General features: G+C 44.8%; 1 long non-coding RNA gene across 1 annotated transcript in view; it reads left to right on the forward strand.

Annotated features, from left to right (window-relative positions):
* Positions 1-5,606, forward strand: part of LOC128794184 (uncharacterized) — a 46,830-nt gene extending 41,224 nt beyond the window's left edge. The window contains exons 2-3 of the long non-coding RNA XR_008433021.1: positions 4,500-4,627; positions 4,892-5,606. This is a non-coding gene — a long non-coding RNA (uncharacterized LOC128794184). The remainder of the gene's footprint in view (positions 1-4,499; positions 4,628-4,891) is intronic.
* Positions 5,607-7,557: the final 1,951 nt, after the last annotated feature.

A 7,557-nucleotide genomic window follows, 5' to 3' on the forward strand; every position in this document is an offset into this window, starting at 1 on the left:
GGGGTTTTGGGTTTTTTAGACAGGCTGTGTTGTTTTTAACAGAGTCATGTATCAGCAAGCCTGGTAATCTGTATCAAGAAGGCACGTATTTTTTAATATGTAAATAGGAAAGGATGGTGTTTCATCTTTATTCCAATGTACCCAGGGTGGCAATAAAGCTTTTTAAATCCCTGTGAAACAGATTGTATATGGCAAAATTAATGTCTCAACTCTCCAAGTATTTTCTCTAAAATATTTGAATTTTTGCGTTTATTATGCCGCTTGTTTAAAATAGCGAGCGATATCAGCCGTGCATTCAAAGCTTAATTGGTGGAACACAGATTTATTCTAATTTAAAACAGTCACTTAAAAACAGTTTTGTATATATGTATACATGGGCACAACTTTTCATACAGTTGTCTGTTTTGGAGCAGTCTCTTAGGCACTGATGTACAAGTTGAACCTGTTTTCTTTTGTGCAACATGGCTTTGAGAAATCATTAGCTAAAACAGGGTTCTGTGGTTCCAGTGCAGTCAGTAAACAGCCTGACATGAGTCGTGTGTGAGATGATTGAAATTCTGCCTTTGATCAGGCCTGGATTGTGCCAGATACAGTCCCGAGGTGTGTGTCGATGCATGTGTGGATGTATTCATGTGTTGGTGAAAGCTGCTTCAATGAAAATTTGGCCAAGTAGCAAAACAACCTGTTCATCAGTGATTGCCACAGCAGGATGGTGATGGAAGAGCAGCAAAAGGAACTGCAGCTATGTGCTCATCCATGTCACCCTCCTCAGGCAGGGCATGGCTATCTGGAGATGCTCGGGGTGGTTCTCCTCCTTTTCCAGTCACATTTGTCGTTCCTCTTTATTTCCTCAGCCCCTTTCTGACTTGTCCCGCTCCTTGCCATCATTTTGTAAGGGCCTTTCCTCTGCCACCTGTTTCCTCCTTCAAGCTGGGCTGTGTTCTGATGGCCCGTGTGGTGCTGGGGGGATGTTTTGCAGCTTTGCTGGGGTTGGTTCAGGTCACCTGGCCAGATCTGTGTAGCAGTCCCTGACTCGCTCCGGTGGAGCACGGGAATTTCAGATACTCTCTTGTTTTGCAGCCGCTTGCTCTTTTCTCCCACTGCACCTCTTCCCACTCCCCTGTGCACGCAGGGATGCCTCTGCTGCCTCTCAGGTGTGTCCTGCCCTTTGCAGAGCTCCCTCACACCCAGGCAGCCCTTGGCGTGGGTGGCACTTCCAGCCTGTGCCACCCAGGCACTGCTGGCTGTGCTGCTGTTCCTTTATAACATAAACTCTTGACAGCTCTTCAGTGCATCAGGAACTTCAGTGCAGCCAGTTTTGCAGTTTAATGTAGGAATGATGCTCTGGGTTCCTTCAAAAGCCCCAGGAGCAACTGGACCCCAGGGTGGAGGTGCACAGAGGGGGAAAGGTGAGTGGCCTCATGCTGATGAGATGAAGTCCACAGTGATCTGCCTGACTGTCTGAGCTGTGTGCCTCCACCTTTGAGATTTAAATAGTGAAATATTAAAACTTGTCTTTCAAATCTGCTCAATATTACAAAGATTAATTTTTGTTGGGGGCAGATTAATAGGTTTCCTATTCTGATTAATACAGTGATAATAAAAACGTTGTGATTGCTGGAATTAATGAAGCCCAGATTCCTGTTTCAAGGTTTGATTGACTTTGTACTTCAGTTATGCTAAAGCTGCTGCATCTCATTGCCCCTTATCGAGCTGGTGCCTTCGAAGAATCCGTATGGGAGCAGGGCAGTGCAGAAGGTTTGTGTTAGAGGGCTGTATTGGAGGCCCCGTCAAAAAATCTTTTGGGGAATGTTTGCCAAAAATTGATCAAGGGTTTTGCTCATGTTGCAGCAGTATTAGAGTTTCTGTGTGTTTAACCCAGCATGCTATTTTTGTGAAAGTTGTGGAAGAGGAGTGGCCAACTCAAATGTGTGGGCACATCATTAAAAGCTTCAATTTGTCAATGCCAGATCGAACTCGAGTGTGTGGGTAGATCATTAAAGGCTTGAGTTTATCAGAACCGATCTATAATCTGTTCCTCTCGCTCCTCCACCCTTCCCCCCAGCAGTACGGGATGTTTCTCCAGGTTCTCCAGCACTGAGGTCCGTGGAAGTGCCTGAGCTGGCTGCGTGCCCCTGGGCTGTGCTGGGCTCCCTCCTGGCAGGCAGCTGCTGTGCTGGGCTCAGCCTGGAGCTGTGCCTGGAGCCAGCTGACCCAGTGGGTTTGGAGGCCACCAGTGGGGCAAGCCCTGGAGTTAATGCCGTGAGAGCTTGTGTCTTTGGGAGCTCTCTGCTCCCATTAATCCAAGGGATTCAAAAGATGCAGGTGGGGCTGGGTGCAGAAAGTACATGGTGATCATGTAGGCTTTGTTCCCTTGGGAAACCTGGCTGAAGAAATGTTTTGTGGAGTGAGGTCAGTTTTTGATGGCATAAGAAGCATCAGTTTTTCCAGGTGCACTGTCAGTTCAGAGCAAGCCGGATGGAATGTCTTTGCCTCCTCCCAGTACTGCTTCTTATTCCTCAGGTAGGAGCTCTCTCAGCTTCCAAATCTGCTTGTTGGCACAAGGGTGCCAAGATATTCCTTATGTTGAGAAGGGATGTGAGGAGTCATCTGCAGGTGAGGACAGTGCTTCTGTACACTGTAGCCCTCATCCTCTGCACACCACATATATTATTTAGACAATAATTTTGCTTCAAAAGTCTGGAACATTAATTTTTTTTGAGCAAGCATTAGCTAAAATGAGCCTCAATTCCTCATCTTCTAAAGAGGGCTAATGATACTTTCCTGCCCTACAGATGTATCATGGATAAAGATCAGTTGGATTCTGTGGTGCAGCAGGTCAGCTGAACAAATCTTGTCCCAGCATATGTAGATGCAGCTCTCTGCTCAGCTACAAAGCCATCTGCATATCTGTCATCAGGCACAGCAATAAAGCAAGGCTCGGATGTGTGCTTCTGACACGACTCTGTTGCTTCTCTCAAGTGCTCTGCCCCTCATGAATAAAATACAACCAGTGCAAGATGCAGGTCACTTTTGGTTTGCAGGTATTTCAGAGTCTCCGAGAAAGAAGTCATTTTTAGCATAAATGCTGTTTAAAAACCCCTTTTGGATCTATTTTTATTGTGTAGCACAGTTTTGTAATAGGGTCACATAGGCCCTATATTTAGATTTCTGAACCCTTGTGATCTTTGAGCCGTTGCGCATTCAGCAAAGAACGGGAGAAAGCCCCAGGGCCAGAGAAGTACCTGGGTTTTGTCTTACAAAATTTCATGCAGTTGTTGCTAAGACAGAAGCTTCCAAATGTTCCTCAGGAAGGCTGCAGTGGACTGCCAAAACAATTAACTCCATGAGATTCATTTGGGGACGGCAGTACTTGCCCCTGTCGGAGCGCTGGTGGATGTGCTTAGGCTGGGAGCAGCCACTGCCTTGGGGACACTGTTGAGGATGAGGATTGGGCAATGAAGGGCTCAGAAGCACCACAGGTGATTTTTGCTTTCCTACGTTTTCTTCTTCGAGTTTTTCAGGATGTTTTTCTCCATTGCAAGGTTTGCTTTGTCCCCTGGGGTTTATGCTGCAGGTCCCTGTCGTGCAGAGGTCCTGGGAGCAGAGGCTCTCCCAGGTGTTGGTGCATTCATTAGGGCAGAGTGTGCCCTTCCCCAGTCTGGGCAGGCACCAGAGCTGCTGTTTAAATCCCTTGTGGTTTCATAGGTGTGATGCAGAACAGCCCTGGCAACACCTCTGGTTGTATTTCTGAGTATTCTGAGTTGTTACTCAGTGCAGATACTGTATCAGTGAAGATGTTATGCATCTTATTTTAAAATATCCTTATTGGTAAAATGGGTGTTTCATTTGTACAGGGAGCAGCTTCCTCTGAGCTAAGCTTAAGCTCAATCTGTGTTACTAATAGCTGGGAAAAAAAAAACATACTAATTGGTATTTCTTAACTGATGTTTGCAAATTTTGCCTTTCCACCCTGAACATCAAATAGTTTTTATATGTGTTTTTCCTTATCTCAGAGGAAAGATTAATGCTAACAAGAGTAACAAGAGGTTCTACATTTTATTAAGGTTTAATCAGGATGCAGTGAGTGAAGACAGAGAGTAAATAGTTCAGAAATTCAGAGAGTGTTATATTTTGATAATGCAAAGTAGGTTAAAGTATCTGGATTTTGTGCTCAGTACAATGTTTTCAGGCAGAATGTGGATTTGGATGGTGACACATTTTGGTATTTAGAAGGAACATAAGCTCTCCTGTCAGAGGAGCACGTTGCAAATGTGAAATAAGCATTTGTCTCTAAAAACCTTTCTTAATATTGTAAGTTTTTGTTTTATTTAAAGCCAAATAGAGTCTGCTGTGTGATAGTTTGATACATAGACATGCTTCTGTAATGCTCCCCCCAGCTCCAGCATTTATAAACACCTTTTACTTTCAAAGGAAAATGATAAGGTTTGATATGATTCTAACTGAGTGAAGTTTTAAAACATGTTTTTGTCTTTCAGTCTCCTGAGAACATTTTTTCTGAGTGACTCCGGCTTCCAGACACATTTGCCATGAGAAGGGTTCCAATCCTTTCCTGTATTTGCCCTGAGTCATGAATGGATATGTGTGATGCCTGCAAGTAAAACTGGTGAGTTGTCAAGCCTGAGTTTACAATAACTCTCACTTATGCTTTCTTAGCAATTATCTTTCCCTCATTTTTTTTCTCCCCCTTTTAATATGGTGGGAGGGAGTTGTACTGTCTGTGTTTACAGGCAAGTCACCACTATTCTTAAAAAAACCCAAAGCAACCTTCATTGTCATGGAATAGAAATATCAAATATTACCTATATAGAAAAAATACTCCTTTCCTTTCTTTCTTCTCTTCATCCCCCCAAATTCTATGAACTGTAAGGGCTTTGGTGGTGAAACTGGAGTTCAGTCATGCAGGCAAAGCTACTGCCCAAAACTGAAGCCTTGCAGACAGACAGGATCTAAACCAAGCTTACGTGGGCAACTCGTGCCGTGATGAAATGTGGATATGGAGAGGTGTCTTTGCCATCATGTGTCACATGGTAGATTCTCAAAGGAGCCATTGCCAACAGATAATTAGCTCCAGCATTTGCTGCACGTGCATCCCAGTGACAAAATGGTGTCACTGGTACATAGGAGAGCTGTCCTGTGGCGTGTGCTTCACCTTGGTGCTGCTGCCCAGCCTGGGGGACACGGGGACAAAGCCTTCAATAGCCTGTTTGGATCAAGCTCAAGAGGATGCTGGAGTGAGACCCCTTCTCTGTTAAGGGCCAGTTGCCTTTCCTGGTGGGGTTACCCCCCGAGAAGCCCCCGTGTCCCTATTGTGCCACGCAAGGGGTGGTCGTGCCTTTTCCAGCTGTCCCCATCCCCCAGGAACCTGGCATGGGGAGCTTTCCATGCCCACTCCTCTGACCTGCCTCCTCCTGATTGCCTCTCTTCATAACTGGGGGGAGAGGAGGGGCAATATTAGTTTGGGAAAACAAGAATCATCTCATTCTGCAGCAAAACTGTGAAGTCTGTGTAAGAAATCTTTCAAACGCAGGAAATCTGCATAATTAAATTGTGTAGGAATTGGGAGCACAAATTGTTTTTTTAAATAAATTCAGGTTTCTATTATATATTTAATATCCCTCTGTGTGTTGGAAAGTGCATTTCAATTCAAAGATTATAAAACCCGAGAAATTCGTACATCAGTGAATTGTGATTTTTTTTTTTCAAGTTTCCTTTTTTTTTTTTTTCCAGAGGTAGCATAATTACCATGTCATTTAGCAAAGATTATAATAGCTGTTCAGTTTTTACCGACTGGTATAGTAAACAGTTGAATAAACCCATATGGCAGCTCGAAGTGTGCATAGAGGAGAGGGATTCTTACCATTTCCTTCATGTCTGAATTACCAGCCTCACTGAGATCCCCAAACGGGGACCAATTCCAGACTTCTCCAGTCATGCAAAAATTTCTCACTGCTCTGTCGCACAGGAATCAATTGATTTTAATCACAGTGGTTAGGTAATTAATTATTTCTTTGTGCCTATAAAGTATGCATGGGAAACGTGGGGTTATATGCAAGGTACCTGCCTCGATTTAAAGCACTCTGTGCATTTGCTTAATGCCTCTTTAGTAAATGTAAATAATGCCTGGGGTCAGAATCTCAATATCCAGGTATTGTTAAAGATAGAGGCCCTTCTAAGGCTGGCATGGGTGAAGTGTGCCATCTCTGGGTGCAGTGACAGCCCCGTGGCACTGCTTGTAATGGCACTTTGTGTCTGGTCTCAGGGTGGCAAACGGAAGGACCTGAGTGTTTCAAAGCATCCACTTGAACTACCAGGTTGAATTATGGAGGTGTGGAGCTGTGGCCAGCCAGCATCTGGAGTAAAGACAAAGTGTTGAAGTATCGTGCCCTCTGGATACCTTCACTATTAAAAAATAAAAGCACTGAGAAGAAGGATTGTTAACTCCCTCCAAATGCTGGCTTGAACAAAGAAAAAGATTCGCGCTACTCCTCCTAAAATTCACTTACTTCCAGTTATCTTAAAATTTTCATGTCACATAATAGCTTTAAAATACCTTCTGAATGCATTAGACTCTCTAGGTGCCTAGGAAATATTGCAGAATAATAATAGGAAATGACCAAGCATTGAGCATTCCCACTGGAAAGGAGCAGTTGGCCCAAACTGGTGCTTGTGTTCATCTTAACCCTGATGTACGACCAGCCCTCCACCATAATTCTATCAAGAGATGGTAAGTTGCCTAGCAATGTGCTGACTGCAGAGGGTACGTGTCGAGCTAATTCAGTTTTTGTTCTCGTTTTCCTTGAGAGTTCAGCTTAAAGGAGTGATCCGTTCTCCAGCTGCAGCAAGAGCCACTTCTCGGCCGTCTCTCTTGTTCCCCTCTCGAGTGTCCCTGGTGATGTCAGGAATTCATTCACCGCCGTACGCGCCTTGAAGGTTTCCAGCCTATTGAGTAGCCAAATGTGGTTTCTGCTGATTGTGTTGACTGAATACGTAGGGCCTTTCGAAGAGGCAAGGGTTTTATTTAAAGCAGGGAGTTTAGTTGTATACCATTTTATGGCAGGCAAAGGTCATCTGGGGTAAGCAGCCAGAACAGCGAATTGCCTCATTGCCAGCACCTCGGAAAATGAGAAAGATACAGTAAAAGGTTTTAACAAATTGCTCGTAGTTATGAATTTTTAAAGTCGAGGAGCTGGTGCTGTGTACGTTTTTAAATTGGAGATAACCATGCTTGTAGGATAAATTGAGTTAAGAACGGAACAAATCAAAATAATGGGGTGGTACTAAAAGCCTGGTGGTGCTGCCGGCGGCGCTGAACACCGAGCAGACGGCGCGTCAGGGACCTGCTGTGTCCCTGCCCTTCCCACGTGGATTGTGGGGACCTTTCCTAACGGTGCCCCTCTCCTCCCTCAGTCCTCCCTTCTGCCTCCTGGTTACAAAAAAGGGCTGGATTTGCCCTGTGGTGCTTCTTGCGATACCCGGGGAGCAGGAGCCGGAGGGGTTTGTCCGTGGAGCAGGAATGGGTTCCCCCAGGTTGTG

Source organism: Vidua chalybeata, chromosome 12 (genome assembly GCF_026979565.1).
Source record: "Vidua chalybeata isolate OUT-0048 chromosome 12, bVidCha1 merged haplotype, whole genome shotgun sequence".
Lineage (NCBI taxonomy): Eukaryota > Metazoa > Chordata > Aves > Passeriformes > Viduidae > Vidua > Vidua chalybeata.